The sequence below is a fragment of the Procambarus clarkii genome, chromosome 18, assembly GCF_040958095.1.
Source record: "Procambarus clarkii isolate CNS0578487 chromosome 18, FALCON_Pclarkii_2.0, whole genome shotgun sequence".
NCBI lineage: Eukaryota > Metazoa > Arthropoda > Malacostraca > Decapoda > Cambaridae > Procambarus > Procambarus clarkii.
This window is the reverse complement of record NC_091167.1, coordinates 8,959,385-8,979,881: the sequence shown is the minus strand read 5'-3', so window position 1 is coordinate 8,979,881 and position 20,497 is coordinate 8,959,385. Positions and strand designations below refer to the sequence as shown.

The following is a 20,497-nucleotide window of genomic DNA, read 5'->3' as shown; positions in this document are numbered from 1 at the left end:
CACACAACCGTTCTGCGGAAATAAAAAATTTTAATTTTGGCACTCAAGAATCTAATTTTTTACACTTATAATGTTCCTCCCGGACTGGCCAACCACTTGTTACAAATGATATGAGTGGGGCTTCTATGGGGTACTGGTACTATTAAGGGGTATAGGTAGTTAGAAGACAGGAGTATCAAATATGGGAGAGCTAAAAGGCCCGGCCCCCAAAATAAACTATCCACAGTAGTAATAACTTGCTACAAGACCAAATATGTTCGTCTAAGGGTTGATCACTGCGCTCCCACCTTGGAAGAAGAGATACTCTGTAATTCATGTACTTATTTATTAACCCGTTAACAACCCCCCATATACACTCACACCAATAACAATAATAATAATAACTTTACCACACTATCTTACGTTAAAAGCCTTGGTCCACGTAGGCAGGATACAAGGTTTACACTAATAACAAGCTAGGGTAAAGTACTACTGGATAAGCACTGAAGCTGGATGCAGCTTAGGGTAGTGAAACCACGTGGGACCCTAATACAAAACAACACTTAGGGGTACCCAAACACTGGCAAAATACTATCCCCAGGTCTCACCAATCGTTACTACCAGAGTAGGCACACTCACTAATGCCCTGTACTTAGCTTAAGGATACAGGAACTTCAGGTAAGGGAAATAAGTAAGAGGAGAAGGAAGGAGAGTAGGGATACAGCCACAGAGTAGGTCTTAACCTCACGCCACCAGCCAAGAGAAGACCGAGCTAGCCACCAGCTGCCTCCCTCATGTCGTGGTGCCGGGAGGAGCCTAATTGATCGTGCAGCTAAGCACATTAAAGATCTTCCCCTATGCAACGTATTGTTACTTTATGAATGATTAGAAAGTATTAGTAAGCAAAGTTGGTGCCTATGTTATTATTTAATAATCAACCCCCAGCTCAGTCTTTAAATGCTCTTTGAGAAACAATAATAGTCTTACGTCTGGCAGGGAAGATACAAACAATTGACATTCTAGATGCCCAACTGTGCTACCAGGAAGTTTAATAGCTCAATTTTGACCTCTGGTTTCCACTGGAGAACCCAGGGTCGTAACACACAGGCTTTATGCTGGCATCCACAGGCTTTATGCTGGCAGCCACAGGCTTTATGCTGGCATTCACTTGCTTTATGCTGGCATCCACAGGCTTTATGCTGGCAGCCACAGGCTTAATGCTGGCATCCACAGGCTTTATGCTGGCAGCCACAGGCTTAATGCTGGCATCCACATGCTTTATGCTGGCAGCCACAGGCTTTATGCAGGCAGCCACAGGCTTTATGCTGGCAGCCACAGGCTTTATGCTGGCAGCCACAGGCTTTATGCTGGCAGCCACAGGCTTTATGCTGGCAGCCACAGGCTTTATGCTGGCAGCCACAGGCTTTATGCTGGCATCCACAGGCTTTATGCTGGTATCCAAATGCTTTATCCTGACATCCACATGCTTTATGCTGGCAGCCACAGGCTTTATGCTGGCATCCACAGGCTTTATGCTGGCATCCACAGGCCCTATGCTGGCATCCACAGGCTTTATGCTGGCATGCAGAGGCTTTATGCTGGGATGCAGAGGCTTTATGCTGGCATCCACATGCTTTATGCTGGCATCCACATGCTTTATGCTGGCATCCACATGCTTTATGCTGGCATCCACTTGCTTTATGCTGGCATCCACAGGCTTTATGCTGGCATCCACAGGCTTTACGCTGGCATCCACCCAAGCGGACAGACCGCTCGACCGCATGTGCCTGCGCTGGAGTAGGTTCAAGTTGAAGTATGTTGATCAACCAGGCTGATCAACCTGATCAACCAGGCTGTGACTCGTGCGTCAGGCTGCGAGCAGCCGCGTCCAACAGCCTGGTTGATCAGTCCGGCAACCAGGAGGCCTGGTTGACGACCGGGCCGCGGGGACGCTAAGCCCCGGAAGCACCTCAAGGTAACCTCAAGGTAAGGTATGTTTATTGAGATAAGCAAGAAATACATCTCAAAGGGATAGAGTAGCTTAGGCTATTTCTACCCCCCTCTACTTCAAGTCCCTCAAGGGGCGCACAAATTCAGTGAGTACAAATAGACAAATAACATTACAAGAATCCCATTTAACATTGCAGGTTTATATAGTAAGTACAGCATATAATTGTTACACTCTTGGGGCAAAATTCTTGTAGCTCCTAAGTATACTGTCTATCATACCATTATCACACATCCAAACAATTTGATGTGGTACACTATTTATTTCCTTATTTCTATAGTTTTCAATAAGTTGACACTCTAATACATAATGTTCTAAGGTGTGGGCGTGCGGCATACTACATAATTTACACTCCTTATCTTTTTCACTGACATCAACACCGTATTGCCAGATATATTTGTATCCTAATCTTAATCTCATGTAAATTGAATCCTTCCAAGTAGACTTTCCTCTACCACAGGTGAAGGACGAATTTGTATTTATTATTGAATAATTCTTAAGTGTGTTACTACTGTCCACCATTGCCATTCTCTTTATCATTTCTTCACCCTCCTGGATCATCTTGATTCTTGTTTTTATTTGTTTCAAGGTTAACTGACATACAACATCAACAAGAGTTTTTTCAGTGGCTCTCTTCGCTATGTCATCAACTACCTCATTCAACAGTATTCCCACATGTGAAGGGATCCACATGAATCTTACTTTATACCCAGTTTTTTCTAGTCTCTTAACATTCTCTCTACACTCTATCACAATATTCTGATATACTGGGCGTCTGCTATTTAAAGACTCTAACGCTCCTCTGCTGTCAATAAAGAAGCAAGCATTTTTACCACATTTGACTACTTCCTGTAATCCTGCTAATACTCCTTGGAGTTCAGCCTGCGTTGAAGAGACATTGTCAGTTAAGCGGCGTCCAATAACAGTATCCACAGTGCCGATGTCAGTGTACTCCCTGATCAAGACTCCACATCCTGCCTTCCCATCCCTAGCTACTGACCCATCACAATATACATGTAGAGTGTTTTCTGTAGGCAGTTTTCTAATTATACAATCGTATGTTGCCCTCAGCTCTCCTATTTCATACATACTTTTTTTCTTATGCAAGGGAGTAATTACTACATCTACATTACAATCCTCCCATGGTGGTGTAAATTTTCTCTTGGGCACAGCAATACACTCTGTAATAACATCATACTTTATAACATTATAACATAATTTATTCATATATACTCTCTTCTTCATCATACACTGTTCACTACTTCCCACCTTTTGAACCGAGAGGATTAATTCATTAGCTCCCCAGGGGCCTCGTAGCCTGGTGGATAGCGCGCAGGACTCGTAATTCTGTGGCGCGGGTTCGATTCCCGCACGAGGCAGAAACAAATGGGCAAAGTTTCTTTCACCCTGAATGCCCCTGTTACCTAGCAGTAAATAGGTACCTGGGAGTTAGTCAGCTGTCACGGGCTGCTTCCTGGGGGTGGAGGCCTGGTCGAGGACCGGGCCGCGGGGACACTAAAGCCCCGAAATCATCTCAAGATAACCTCAAGATAACCTCTCATTAATCTAATGGCAGAGGCTACATTTATCTCTGCAATTCTATCCCCAATACTCTGCAGATTCAACTCCATCCTCATTATCTCAATCATAGCATTTCTTGGGCATCCTAAGATAATTCTCATGGCTTCATTTTGTACCTTCTCCAACTTGCCCATCCTACCTTTACCAAAACAAGAAATGACAGGTGCAGCATAATCAATAAGAGATCTTACAGTACTCAAGTATAACATTCGTAGCACAGGGACTCCCACTCCCTTTCCACAGCACGCCAAGGCCTTCAGAGGTTGTAATCTCTTCCGACATTGACCCAACAGTCTGTTCATCTCAGCTTCCAAACTCTCATGGGTATATCCAACATATATGCCTAAATATTTATATATATTAACTCTCTCTATATTTTTACCGTTTATTTTCAAAACAATGGGGCTCCGACTTCTACATTCAAACTTAGTTTTGTTTTCATTAACGACCAATCCCATATGGTGACACAGGTTTCCGAAATTGTCCAACACTGTTTGAACCTTTGAAATAGCTTTGCCCTGAAACAAAATATCATCGGCATATATGACCGGAGTTACCCCATTTGAGTATCTCTCAGATGATATCTTATTCATTAGTTCATTAAACAGGGTGGGAATCAACACTCCTCCCTGAGGTGTGCCGAGTTCAAAAGACCTCACACCTGACATACAACCTTGATACCACACCTGAGCCTTCCTTTCGTAAAGATAATCCCCTATCCAGCGCAATAATTTCCCTTTAACACCAAGACTAGCTAATTCATATAAAATAACCTCTTTCTTGGCTTTATCAAAAGCTCCTTGTAAATCAATGAAAATTCTGTAATAATCATTTTCATCAGCTAGACATTTAATAATACAATCAGAGGTACTTTTTCCTTTGAGGAACCCGAACAAATTACTAGACAGCTGATCACCTATTATATATAAAAGTCTATTTAAAATGATCCTCTCCATCATTTTACAAAAACACGAGGTTAAAGACACAGGTCTATACTCTCCATTGGCTTTAGGGATAGGGATGATCATAGCTTTTTTCCATTTACTGGGAATACTGCCCTCTTTATAACTAATGTTAAAGAGGTCTAAAAGTGGGCTTTTCGTCATAGTGGCAAGATCATTAAGTATTTCATAAGTTACTCCATCCTCCCCAGGTGCGGTAGATTTCCCAACTTTAATCGCCGTTATTAGTTCTTCTCTGGTAATACCTGTGCAAGTGACATCACCACTGTTACCTGCTATAAGTATAAAATCCTTTCTTAGATCTTTCCAAGAATCTAATGACTCTCTCGTTACAGCGGGTAATGAACTAAGTTTGGCAGCTTCCGCCCATTTATTTACGAGCCCATTTGCAATTCCTTGCGGGTCTGGATGTGCAACAAAATTGTGCTTTTTACCCCTTATTTTATTTACGTCTTGCCAGATTTCTTTCAAGTTTCTGTTACTCCCAACTTTCTCTGCAAATTCCTGCCAATACTTGCTCCTAATTTCCTTTCTCTTCTCCCCACACAGCCTAGCAACTGCCAGTAAAGCATTCTTCCCTTCCTCAGTCCTACCATTCCTATTCCAATTCCTGTGAGCTCTCCTCATTGTTAATGTCCACCCCTTAAGCATCTTGTCATGTGTATAATTTTCTTTTCTGGGGGGATGCCTTTTTATACTAGATGGTTTCCGGTTCAATGTTGCATTAAATACATCTACCTCCTTAATCAAATCTTCATAAAATGCTTCTGCCGAAACTGGCTTATAAGTATCATACCAAGACTTTAATATGGCCAACAAGACCCCTTAATTCTCCCTCATTAAACTTTAACCTTTTCCTCTGAAGGCAGGCATGCTTTTTATCTAGTTTAAGCTGTATTTGTAATGCAAAATGATCACTTAGCATTTCATCCACAGTAAGACAATTCCCCTCTATGCCCTCAGCATTTATCAAACAAGCATAATCTAATCTCCCTCCCCTCAAATGAGTAGGAGAGGGCTCGCCCAGCAGTTGAACATCTTCATGTTCCTGCAAAAACTGGTACCATCTGCAACCATTCCTATTTGCTTTACCCCTTGATCCTAAAGCTGGATGTCTGGCATTAAAATCCCCTACCACAAGTGTATCTTCAGAAAAGAAGGAATCTGGCAAGTATCTTAAATCAAGGGAGCTATCAGAGATGTATAGATTAATGAAATTTAACTCTCGGTCCTTTAATTGTATCCGCAAGCTAATACTTTCAATACCTCTATATCTCTGAGGGATTCCAGTTATCTCGGCAGGTATGGTACTTTTGAAATAACATGAGACCCCCCTAGTTCCTCCATCAGCATATAAGTGAAAACCTCTATAGCCATTTAGCCTCAGAATGGTACCATCCCTATCCCCAGTTTCCTGGAGTGCTACTATGTCAATATTCTCTCTAAGAGTATAATAGTGTACATCCACCGCTCTAGTTTTTATTCCATTAATGTTCCAAGATAATATTCTCAATTTACTTTCATCCATGATTAATAATAAAACTACCTTTGCCCTGTCCGTCACATTCCATGAGATACGAGAGTACCTTAGAAACTTCCTTCCAACACCGTAACATTTTTTCTTTCTCCTCACCTTCACAACTACTACTAACATCGAAGGTAATATTATTCATATCTATTTTCTTTGTTATTTCTGTAACCCGTTTTACTTTAACCGTTCTTTCACCATTTGTCACAACAGGAGGTTGAACACCGCGACTACTACTAGAAAGTGTATTCTCCTGACTATCCTCTATCATCGTTACGTCATGCACATCATTACTTTCTTCTACGCACGTTTCACTTTCCATTTCACGTCTCGTTTTACTTTCAATTACACGTCCTGTTTCACCACCATCTTCACCCCGTCTACCTTCCATAGCCAATTTTTCCAATGCCTCAATCCTCTTATCTAGTTTTTTTTAGATACTCCAAAATTTGATTACCAACCTCAGAGGTGACCATATTGTCCTGAACCTTGTCCTCACAAGGTTTCAGTTTTCCCACTGCATGATGTACTTTCCCTAAGCTCGCCTTTACTTTCTCCGTCTCTTTTTCCCACACATTGATCATAGGGGCTGTCGTTGGCTTCCAACTGTTTCCTCCATGTTCCTCTTGCACAATCTTTCCTTGCTGCGAGGATACATCTATCCTGCTTGTAGGACCCGTCCTAGTCTCTTTCAGATGAGGCTTCATGGGGCATAGAGAGGAACCAGCATTGTGGCTGCCTCGACAGTTGCAACAAAATGGGACGATTTTTTCACTTCTTTCAATCTTGATTCTACACTCTCGTGAGTCGTGTTTTTTCCCACAATACCGACACCTGGGGTCAAACTGGCATTTCCATGCCATATGTATTTCAATGTACAGTATTTTGCAACGCTCCTATAGCCTAGTCCTTGCACAAAAATTTTCTCCGGCGCCTCACCCTTTACCAAGGCAACAACCTGGCTTTGTTTGTCACCACGAACACTGTTCCTCTTTGCCCAGACAACATTATCATTGTTAAGAAGAAGACAGTCAGGATCCAAATAAGTTGGAAACTTGAAAACTATGATCTTTGTGTGCAACATACCTTCTTCTGGAGGAACCATTACTACATTCTCAAAACCAACCGTCGTGAGGCGTTCCACGGCCTGTTCAGTCCCAACTGTTATGTAGGGCCGGTGAAGACCCTCCTTGAAGAGTGGTTCGTATTCCAAACATTGTTTAGCCAGACGTACCGTCCACTCTAGCTTTTGGTGGAAATTCAATTGGCATGTTGTAGGGAACAACAGCCTCTTCCTTCTAGTAAATTGCTTGTCTTGAGTCTTGCTGAGTAGGGTCTCATTCTTTGGTCTCTTTGTAATTTCATCGTCACTCTCACTGTCTCGCTGTCTGTTATTATTTCTCCGTTTCTTTCTGTTCACTACTACTTCAAACGGTCTGTTATCATCTTGTCTGTCCTCCTCACTACCACTTAGGCATACCGCCTCAGCCATTTCTTCGATGCTGTCAATAATCGAGAACAAATTAACAATATTCTGTATCACCACGTGCAAAAACAAAGAGTGTGGGGCAATACTCCACCTCCCACCAATCAGCGGACGCCAAGAGCGCCAACCTTGCGACCGTACACAACCGTGGTCTGGACACAACTGGCTGGAGTAGGACATGACAGGGAAACAGGAGGGAACGTGTACGTGCGGGAACAGGCGGCTACACCGTGAGGACGAGACGCCATGGATCAAACAGGCCGGGCTACCCCGGTCAGGCCAAACGGCTGGGGCGATCATAACTAGGGACACCGGGCAAGCAAACAACTGTGGACGAACAAACCGGGATACACCGGCCAGCCCAAATGACTGGGTACGAACAAGCCGGGATGCACCGGCCAGCCCAGAGGACTGGGTACGAACAGACCGGGCTACACCAGCCAGACTAAACGTCAGTGTACGAACAAGCCGGGCTCCACCGGTCAGACAAAACATCTGTGACGAACAAGCAGGGCTGCGCCAGCCAGACAAACAGCTGAGACGAACAAGCTGGGCTACACCAGCCAGACAAACGTCTGGGACGAACGAGCTGGACTACACCAGCCAGACAAACGTCTTCGACGAACGAGCTGGGCTACACCAGCCAGACAAACGTCTGGGACGAACGAGCTGGACTACACCAGCCAGACAAACGTCTTCGACGAACGAGCTGGGCTACACCAGCCAGACAAACGTCTGGGACGAACGAGCTGGGCTACACCAGCCAGACAAACGTCTTCGACGAACGAGCTGGGCTACACCAGCCAGACAAACGTCTGGGACGAACGAGCTGGGCTACACCAGCCAGACAAACGTCTTCGACGAACGAGCTGGGCTACACCAGCCAGACAAACGTCTGGGACGAACGAGCTGGGCTACACCAGCCAGACAAACGTCTGGGACGAACAAGCTGGGCTACACCAGCCAGACAAACGTTTGAGGGGTGTAGCCCCTATATTGCACTATAGTACAATACAATGCCACTATTACGCAAAGCGTTTCGGGCATAAACGCCTGGGAGGGCACACCTGGGACGAATGCTCCACCGAGCATGCATTAGGGCCGGGCCCCAGGGGTACAGGACCACCGAAACCTGGCCACATGGAGTCGCCGCAGACAACCAGCACACCAGTCCCGACCTTGAGGCGCACCTGCAACCCCAGGCAGGCAAACAGGCGGAAGGCCCAGGGAACTAGCTAAGGCGGTACAAACGGACCGCGAGGGACGGCGCAATCACACGCCAGCACTGGGGATAGTCCTGACTAACTTGAACAGGAAAACTCTCTCACCTTAAGGTTTGCTGAGTAGGGCAGGGGGCCCCTGCCGTACCGGCCTGGGATGTCGAAGGCCCCAAAGGAATAGAGAACGTCAGATCTGGGGCCATAGTAGCGGGGATGGGGTCCCTTTGCTTGAGAAATCTTGTGTACACAGAAAGCAGGCTTGAGATGCAGTATAGAGTATTGGCCCACGTGTCGATGAGGCGCGGCGCTGAGCGTGGAGCCGCTTCGTGAATCGTGGACCGGGTCGAGAAATGGAGTGAGGGAGAGACCTGACTTCCCGCGCTTTTTATGTCACCCAGGCTGGCCGCACCGCGCCTTGCGGAACGCGATGCACAATTGTCTCTTCCTTCCCCATCAGAAACTCCACCGCCTTTCGTTCAAAAGGCAGTGGCCATTTAACTCCATGTAACCTACCTCACCCCCAAATGTCAACCCATGTCTTACTATTTAAAAAAAAAAATGCTGTTTGTTGACCAACTTGCATATTGGCTATTTTCTACCATGTTCCCCCCTTTTTTTTAATTTATTGTTTCATTCAACACAATTTATACTTTAAGCTCAATTACTATTAAGTTTTAGTCTTAGTGTTTTTTCCCCACCTCTCCTTGCCCGAAATTAACGCTATGCGTGCTAGTGGCATTAGGTATTGTATGTACTACCTCTATCTTAAATCTAACAGAATGTTTGTACTGTAACGCTGCAACTATGTATGTACGGTTTCTAAATAAATTATTATTATTATTATTATTATTATTATTATTATTACTATTATTATTATTATTGGCGCAGCACCTTCCGCAAACGCTGCGCACGCAGTATGGGTGACGTATTTAAGGGATTGGAAGAAGAGTCCCCGCTCACGACAAAGAACCGTTCCTGTGCCAGGTAAGTCCACTACGGGCTCACCATAGCCCGTGCTACTTGGAACTTGTTCCGAGTAACTGAATCTATAACAACAGCAACAATAGTGTCCCGTCCCCATTCATGCAGTAGCCACCGTCCACTTCACAACGAAACGCCCACCCCCTTCCCCGAAACGTTGCGCATATTTATTTATTTATTTATTTATTTATTTATTTATTTATTTATGCATATACAAGAATGTACATAAGGAATGTGAGGATACAAATATGGTAATTACAGTCTTGTAAAGCCACTAGCACGCGCAGCGTTTCGGGCAGAGGCTTCGGGCATATTAGAGGCTTTACAAGAATGTAAACACCATGCTATGTACCCTCACAAACCCAATGTACCTTCTTGTATATATCAAAATAAATAAAATAAATAGATAATTAAATGTGTAACAGCATAAGCTCTCCTGAACGGTCCGTCTAATTACCGCAAGCTACACAAGCTTCAAATACAAAATACAAATACAAATGTTTATTCAGGTAAAGTACATACATACAAGGGGTGATACAAATATTAATGAATTTATAGCTAGAGCTAGTACATACAATGCCTAAAGCCACTATTACGCAAAGCGTTTCGGGCAGGAAAAACACTAAGACTAAAACTTAATACTAACTTAGATTAAAGTATAAATTGTGTTGAGAAAAAATAAGAAAAAAATGAAAAAAGGGGCGGGGGGAGAAACATGGCAGATAAAAGCAAAAATACAATTTGGTCAACTAACAGTATTGTTTAAAATAGAAGACATGGGTTGACATTTTAGGGGTGAGGTAGGTTACATTGAGTTAATTAGGTAGTACTTAGTTTTTATCTTAAACTGGTTGAGAGAGGTACAGTCTTTAACATGGTTGGGAAGGTCATTCCACATTCTGGGTCCCTTGATTTGTAGAGCATTTCTAGTTTGATTAAGTCGTACTCTTGGAATATCAAATACGTATTTGTTTCTGGTGTGGTGCTCATGGGATCTGTTACAACCTTCTAGGAAGCTTTTTAAGGTCAGGATTGATATTACAGTTCAGCGTTTTATATATATAAAATACACATGAAAGGATGTGCAGTGACTTAATATCTAACATACTCAGAGATTTGAGTAAGGGTACCGAATGATGTCTGGGGCCAGTTAGATATTGTCCTAATAGCAGCTTTGTGTTGAGTAATTAGAGGACGTAAATGATTTTGGGTAGTAGAACCCCAAGCACAAACACCATGGTTGAGATAAGGATAGATGAGAGAGTAATAGACTGTCATCAGGGCAGGTCGGGGTACATAATATCTGATCTTAGAAAGAATGCCAACAGTTTTTGAAACTTTTTTTTTATATATTTAGAATGTGTCCCTGGAAATTCAGCTTGTGGTCAATGAGAACGCCAAGAAATTTGCCATCTACTTCGTTACAAATTTGGGTATTGTTAATCCTGAGATTTATTTGATTTGAGGATTTATTGTCAAACAAAATATAGAAAGTTTTGTCAATATTGAGGGTGAGTTTGTTGGCAGTTAGCCAGTGATGGACTTTATTTACCTCAGTATTCACTGTGACATTTAAAACACTTCACGTACTGTATTAAGCTTCCTGGCAATACGTTAGTAATGAATAAATATGATATATTTACTCATTATAATGTTAATTGGTGCTGAATGTACAACACGAAAAAACATAATTTTAATCTGAAAAAGTATCTTTTTATAAAGAAATTATACGAAAATAAAGAGCTGGTGACGTCAAATCAAGTCGACGAGCCAAGCGTCGGTTAGGTTCAGTTTGGTTTGGTTTGGTTTGGTTAGGTTAGGTTAGGTTAGGTTAGGTTAGGTTCAGTTTGGTTTGGTTAAGTTAGGTTAGGTTAGGTCAATCTAACCTAACATATCATATTTATTCATTATTAACGTATTGCCAGGAAGCTTTGTGTAGCGTGCGGTAGCTTGCGGTAATTAGGTATTCTACCTAAAGAATGATAAATCCACAGTTCAGTCTATAATAAAATAATACTCGAGTCACATAAATATTTCAGTATTTAAATTGTAAATATTTAAATTTTAATGGGTAAAGAATACTCACTTCAAACTATAGTCTTTTATTCCAGTTGTACACAGGTCAACTTTGTGTGGGCAGCAAAAACTTTGGACAACGGACCTAGAGCACATCGGGTCAGTGACTGTCCAACTGGTACAAGATATTCAGGAGGATGGGATCAAGTTGACAAAACTAGCATGTCTCTGAATCCTGTTCACCCTATAGCAGTACCATCTTTGAATATGGACATGGAAGGCTTATTACTTTTCGTTTATGTACCTGGATATTCATGTTTTTTATCCTAAGTTAAAAATAAAATTCACATAATAACAAGACTATATAGACTGCTTTATAATCTTTGTACAAGTTAAAATATAAATCTGTTATTATCCAGCTTGACGCAAAGAATTATCACAAGTTTTCGGTCCAAACAAAGGAGTGACCTTATCACACTATTAAGTGCAGGGCACTGACTTGTACAGTACTTAATTTAACATAAACACACATATAGGCCAAGGCCTTATGTACTCTGTTTGAAATAATGATAATTTACACAGCACTGAATGTTCTGTGAAGAATATTCAGTTAATATACAGTAAGAACTTTGCTTCACACTAAAAACTGGCATTGTTATTAAAACCAGGTAAGTTATGGCAATGGTCAACATAACCTAAGTTACTTAAACCTGATCTTTCATTGATTCAAAATGCAGGTCACAGTTTAGAGTTCAGCAATTCATATTTCCCTGCATCTGGGCTGTCTGGTTAATTCTATCAACAACTCCTTGTAAGTGGTAAAGTACTGTGCATGGTTTTCTACAGATGCCTGAGAGAATTTGGGTGCAGGGGTAAGCATTATAATTTTGGATTAAATTTATGTCGGGAATTCTAGGGTAGTAGATTCATAAATTTAATTTCTTGTACAAAAGAAATTAAATGCTTGTACAGTACTAAGGAACTTACAGAACAACATTAAACTTACAAGTTACTGTCATTGAACTAATCATACATTAAAACATTATTTTCAAAAGTAATTTCATAGTATAAAAATGGCTAATGCCCTGTACTCAATAAATTATAATGTCTACACAACAACAAAAATATAAAGTTAATGAAGCCATTACAAGTCCAGTTAATAATCCTAAATGTTGTGTCTGAAACTGGGTAGTAATTCATTATATAATCACCATTCAAAATTTTTAGTCATCCAAAGGAACTATTATATTAAGGACTACCATTTCATTTGAAGGGTTAAATGAACATTATATGTTCAGTATACAAGTATAGTCATCATATTTAAAGACTAATCTTTAAAAAGAAGAATAATTTTGGATATTCTACTTTAAGATGTGTCTACAGCGGCTTGTTGTCCTCGTATCCGTTCCAAGTGCTATAAAATTATACTAGCTAAGTGCTTTCTCCTGATAATTATCTTGCCTTATCTACTTCCGAGTTCAGTTATCAACTTAAAATGTAAAACTATAAACCAGGTGGCAACCTGCTGCAAATCTGAGATTCTTATATAATACAGTATAAACACTGTGTTGAGATTTCCATTTTTTTATTTTTTTCATGAAAGAACACATTGAAACACGAGTGTTGGAAAGTGTCCACCGTGGGTGTCAAAATATGATTTAGAAGGAACAGGATCAAGCCTTTCACAAAGGCAATGATAACCTACCTAAAGATTTGTTTTTGCACGATAAACATCTGCTTTCTCCATATTTCTAATGCTTGCTTTCCTTTGGGACATTCTCTTCTGTTATAGCTTTAAGACTTTCCTGGAACACTGTGCATAAATAGGGGTATAAAAACAATTTGTTTAACCATTATACAGCGGCTATAAAGAAATGCTATACAGTAGTACAATACAGTGGAACTTCGAGTGACGAGCGACTCTAGTTACGAGTATTTTGAGTAACGTGCAAACTACTCGTAGAAAATTTGTCTCGACTGACGAGCTTTCGATTGATAACGAGCATTCCCGCTGGTTCTCGGACACCTCCTCCGACAGTGTTGTTGTTTCGCAAGACAAGTTTTCCACATTACGAGCTAGGTGACGGAACGGATTACATTCGTTAATCGAGGCGCCACCTGTACTGTACTTGCAAAAAAAAAAAAAATAATAATAATTTTTCATTATAGTTATTAATTTGTATGCATAATGTAAGAAAAACATGAAAATAAGTGAATCTTTAACGTTTCACTGGATGGAAGTGCTCTACAAGGCTGCGTTTGGTACTTGTCAGCGCCTGGTGCTCAACTATGATGACACTTCCTGCTTTATTCTCCGATGTTTCACTGATTGTTTTATCACTTATTTTTCTTTATTTATATCCAGAGAGCTTTTATATCCATACAGTATTTGCATCATATTTAATTAAAACCCAGACAATAATTGTTTCAATCATTCATGATGATGACCGCATTTGCTAAGTAACATTCATGACAATAACCTAATTTGTGCCATGACATGGTAGCAGAATTCTTTCATGGGTCAACGTAAACACCTTTGCATCCACATAGGCCTATTATATCCATACTGTATTTGCATCCATACACGTAAAACAGACAATAATTTTGTAAATTTCCATATGATGATTACAGCATTAACCTATGAATCAACAATTGACAATAACCGCTGTCCAAGGATTAAAACAAAAATTATTGACTGATCAATTAAAATAATTGCTAAAGGATTTCAAATGATAGATCAATTGACTATTACAAGTGAAGCAGTTACCATTTCTTTGAAATAAGAAACACAAGCAAGCATAATATATGGAGATGAATTTAGCAAACATATGAAAAGAAGTGGAGAGTAAAGGAGAAGACACAGCAAATCAGATAGTAAAGAGCAGAGAAAGATAAGAGAGGTGTAAAGTATTGAGAGAAGGGCAAGATATGGGGATGTGCAGAAGCCGCAGCAGACCCCTGAGAGGTACTGTAGTACCACTGTTGCCAGAGAAAACAACAACTGTGGTGAGGGAGTGATCAATTTTACATTTTAACTGTAGTTTTCATCTGGGTGACCAAGGCCAGCTGGTCAACTTCCTAACATAACTACAATGTTACATACACAACTGGCTATGTCACTATGCTTGTGCCTTTGTCAGCTAAAAGGCATAATACTTAAGTATACAATTCTTTCGATTTCCTAAGCACAGTGCCAATGATAAATACAAATGAGCTCAGAATTCTAGCAGGACTATGCTTGACAGTATATAGTATATAGTTTTACTCTAGCATGCAAGTTTAATACTTGACTTCTGATAGCATTAATATCTATCTCACTGTTGTTACTCATATTACTGCATGGCAAAGTGAAGCATTAGTGCTTTAAAATTAATCTCATAAAAGCAATGATTAAAATTATATTGGAACAGCATGGACAAATGGCTAGTTATGTACTGTACATGCCACTAAGGCATGCATAATACACTTTACTGCAGAGTGCTGAAGAACAAAGGCAAGAAATTAACAATATATCTATAAACTTTATCAGTGTATAACCTAACTTTATCCTAAATTACAAATAACTTTTGCTATCTCTGATCTCTAAGCAGAGACATTTCTCTGGAACTGCAGGGTTCTAGGCCACATTACAATACTAAATCACAGTGAATCTACACCCTTAGTTTTCCACATTGTCTACATTATTTACATTACAGTATTAGCTAATTCTCACACGTGAAGTAGTGGTTCAAACACACGTGTCACTAAACGACAGGATCTCTGCAGCGCTTATTGACAAAAATACCAACCCAGCGGCCTAACATTTTCCAGTAACATTTTATCAACTTCGGATCAACGTTTTCAATGCTGATTCATTGTTACAGTGAAGTTATTTGGCCACATTTGTCCGAGGGGGCAACATCAATACTGATAAATTAAGCAAAAGAAAATCTGCATGTTGATATGATTAGCTGATAGATACAGTATACTGTATTTACCTCCACTGTATATACAAGGCCCGGGAGAAGAGAGGGTCATCAAAACACAACAGCCTCGGCCCAAGGTAGGAAGGAGATCCTCGTGTTGGGTTTTTGCGCACAACAAAAAACACAAATCAAGTTTTAATACTTTGAGCTCATTTTAATTACTGCTTCATAAAAAATATATAATCTTAATTATACTTTTATCTATACTGATTAAGGGGGTACAGGTGGTTTAATGATACCATTCCTCTCCTGGGCCATGTATATAACGTACACAATTATCATAAACGTATTCAGTTTAGATACTCTATTTTATAATTGGCAGCTGTATACAAAGTAAGAATCTGTAGGTAATTGTCTTACTGCTTTAGTGAAAATATCAGTGCACATTACTACTGCACAAACATAGGTTTAACTACAAGGCATCACACATCACCACTCAGCTGATACAGTAGAGCTGGATACAGTAGATAAAGGTTTCTGTAATAAGGCTACACACAATCACAACAATGATAAATTATACAAAAATCAGAATTTTTAAAATGTGATATGAAGCTTTTTAGCCATCAAAGATTATTACAGTAAGCAACTTGATGACCATTCTCAGTGGGCATATATGTGCTTGAAACTATCTTCTAGCAAAGATTACTGTAAACTAAAAGCTGAAGACTTACTATTAGTTCAGAATTATGATATTACTAATTCCTTTAATACTCATACACTTTCTATCTTTTTAAGAGCTTGGAGTAGGTTTCTCAGATGCAATAATACAAGATCTACCACTGCAAGTCACTTGTAACCTGGTACAGGTACAAAGAAAATTGAACATGGAATGACCAGACATTTGAATGCGAATTCAAATGATCAGCCCAAAAGTAAACAAATACGGTAATTAAATTCAGCCCATACTTATGAAATAAAATAAAATGACAACATTTTGGGTACATCCTAGACCCTTAACAAGTCACATTATTGTGACATTCTTTGCTCATAAACAAAGTGATTAAAAGTGCCCCAGGCAGGATAAGTTAACAGAATTCTTAGAAAATTATCTTTCCTAACAGAGGTAGCTCGGAGAATAATGGTGCTTGGAACCATCATTAACGCCAGCAAGAGCACAATTTACTGCTGGTTACCAAAATGTGAACACATGCATTTAAATGGTATTACCCTCAAATATATTATCTCCAACAAAGCACATTAATCTTCAAGTTTGCCTAAAATGTTGCACATGGATGATGATTATTATAATCAGGTTTGATTATAATAATCAAACCTGAATTTACCTGAGGACCACTATCTAGTGACCTAAACAAGGACAGTAAGTTGGTGTCTTGTCAAAGGTCCCCCCCATAAAATTTGTCCTGATGATTTTATCGAGCTGGGCTTTGAGATTCAGCATTGTTTTACGGCTTCGGCGGGTAGGCTGTTTCATGGGTTTATAACCCTATGGGTGAAAAAGCATCTCCTGTTTTCAGTCCAACATTATGACTTATTGAACTTGAAACCATTGCTGCTTGTTTGTGTTACAGCTGACCTGAAAGGTGGTTAGCAATTTATATGACTAGGAAGAGCATCACCTAATACCTTCATGGCCAAGTGGTACCCAATGAAATGCCTGAAGTTCCAGTTGGGTGTCTCTGGGATCCCTCCATATTGTGGGTGCCTGTGGCACATTTTGTATGTTGAGAGTTACATTTTTGTACAAGTCATCTTATTATAGTGATTATACTGTAATTATCTCTATTTGTATTAAAGCCACTAATCATGTGCAACATTTCAGGCAAATATCTAAATCATGTATTTTTATAAGTACAGTACTGTAATGTACCCAGTACAGTAAACTATTATTATTATTATTATTAGTACTGTATTATTATTGTATAGAATAATGTTCTGTGTCTACACCTCAGTTTTAAGAGTATTTTATGTGGTGACAAGAACGTGACTAGAATTTTTTTAACACATCAGTTCATTTCAAATATTTAATGTATTAAGTATTTTTCATCCAAAATAAAACAAATATCATTGTAAACATTGTGCATGGTGATACAGTATAAAGCACATGTTTAACATCCAGCAAACATAACATTATTGGTCAGTCAAAATTGAGCATTTCCTTGTATAAATTTCATTTGCAGATTTTAACACAGGCATCTGGACGACAATTTGAAATAGAGTACAATATTGCATTTACGATATATCCAAAACAATATGGATGACATTAAATAATGTTTCAATTTTGAAATCACATGCATAATATTTCATACACGGTATGTATATCACATTGTAACAGAAGCAGCACAGCACATGTATAAATATCCCAACCCAGCCACATTATTGTGACATTCTCGGCACAACATATATGCCTGTTAGGTAAGGCCACCCAGACAATATGGCTGTATCTTGCATGCTGCTCATCATTACTGGCACAGATATAAACTCTTGTTTTCCTTGAGAAATGTGAGCCATCGATAAAAATGTGAACAAGTCTCACCACCAGTTGACACAACCCACAAGAAATATCTGATATTCATTATAATCACAGGCACATAATACTAACCTCACTTGTAAATATTGCAAGTACTGTACACAGAGAAATCACATTATCGTGATATATCAATTAGAAAATCCACAGGTACTGTACTGTAACTGTACTTGCCATAAATTTTTGCTAAACATAATAAGTACTGTAATTCACATGAAATTACTATACAGTATTATTTATATAACGATTATTTCGATTCTATTATCACCAGCAGTTTACTTAAAATTCTAGTCCTCAGCTGTAGTGAGCACTGAACATTATAAGTAATTTGTTACACTGTATTTCCAACAACTACTGGACACAAAGGAGCAATTTTCCGTACATCCACAAAGTACTTGACATAATGAGGCAATTCTTCACCAATCAGTTGCTCTTTTTATTATTATAATATCCTTAATATCAAATATTACCAATATCGGAATACGTAATTCTAAATAATAAGTGTTAATAATATCATACACATAACCCTTAAACTTTGTAATAAAATAAGAAGTAAGATATACTTTAAACCACAACATCTATGTTACTGGTGTATGCAAGTTGACTAGATAAAACCCATAATGTCATATGAACCACTTCACATTTAACCTGAATATGCGACACTACATACACAAATAAAAGTCATTTGCTATAGTGGCAAACCCTCCACATCTGACAACGTTTCGATGGACCTAGAGTAAATAGACACAATGTGGGCAATATATTTCTGACTGTTAAGTAATATAGTACAGTACTTTATTACTGCATGGGTAACAGCCTCTCCTCCATATCGACCTACTCTGGCTTTGCGCTCTGGAGAGGACACTTCAGCCTCGACATCCCGAGTGTAACTCCATAGTCTCCCGAGCCTGCAGGATGCCTACCTACCTACCTACAGTACTTTAGTTAAATAATAAAAGTCACATGGATATATTCATATATCTATAGTCAACTACAGTATACATTGCATTCAGACATCAGTAACTCATACCAATGATTTACCCCATTTATGATTTTCTGGATAATTTTTCAGCTGCATATTAGTGGCTTTATATAATTTATATTGTATTCCTATATATACATATTATTCCACTATTATACATGTATACATAATACCCCCACTGTATTATACCATTGTATACATAATACTCCACTGTTATGTTTCAAATGTATTTTGTATAAATAAACTTTATAATTATTATTATTTTTGTCATCAAATTAAGTTCACAACTGTTCTCGCATGCATTGCAGAAAGCCTAGCTTCCTCACCAGGTCCAGGGTTCCTCAACCATTTGTGTGTCACCTTACAAAACCTGAATATCTTTCCTCAATCATAGAGGCCGAAGTGAAGTCTCAATTTGAAGTTTTCTTTATATGCAGTATAGTATTACGTTATGTACATAACATGACAAATCTCAAATAAAGAGAATGCAATTATATATGTATAAACTTTTTGCATCATAACTATGATTTGATACAGTAAAAAATAGGATGGGAAGAGTACTCTTTGCCAGAGGAGTACTTTCCAATATATTTGTTCTTCAGCAGTCTTCACATCTAATGGAGCATCATCGTTCTCTTTATACTATGGGATATCATAAATAAAGCTCTTTATAACACTGACATACAGATATGTCAGAGTCAGCAATAGAACATCTTAGGGGGTTAAAAAGATGTAAGTTCCAATTAAGTAAGTAATTATCAAAAGAAGGCACCAAACCGGGAAGGCTATGTAGCACCATCAAATGTGCGGAATAATCAGAGGGCGCTAAATATCACCAAGGATGCCAATACGAGAACAGAAAGGCATAAGGCGAATGATATCAAAAGTATCCGATTCACCAAGATTTCTATCGAGGGACAAGTGACCGTGAGGGACCGTAGGAAAGCAAGACACACGCTCGTCCTGGAAGTCAGGACATTCAACAAGGTATGCACGACGGCAAGAGGGACAATAATGCAATTTGGACAATAAGGAGCAGGGCGGCGCTCCATTAAGTGACCGTGAGTTAAGCGAGTATGGCCAAGACACAACCACGCTAGAGCCGTTTCCCACTGCCGGTTACGGTGGCAGGAGGAAGGCCATGGGGACACACAACGCTTAAGAGTATGCAGTTTGTTACCAACAACAGAAGACCAACAATCCTGCCAACGGGTAAGGATGGAGGAATGAATAACCACATAAAAGTCGGAAAAAAGGAATACCTTTACAGGAAACGGGATAAGAGCGGAGAGCCTCTCTAGCGG

The 20,497-nt window shown here is 39.6% G+C and overlaps 1 long non-coding RNA gene across 1 annotated transcript in view; it reads left to right on the top strand.

Annotated features, from left to right (window-relative positions):
- Positions 1-12,121, top strand: part of LOC138365790 (uncharacterized) — a 32,187-nt gene extending 20,066 nt beyond the window's left edge. The window contains exon 3 of the long non-coding RNA XR_011228998.1: positions 11,857-12,121. This is a non-coding gene — a long non-coding RNA (uncharacterized lncRNA). The remainder of the gene's footprint in view (positions 1-11,856) is intronic.
- The last annotated feature ends 8,376 nt before the right edge of the window (positions 12,122-20,497 follow it).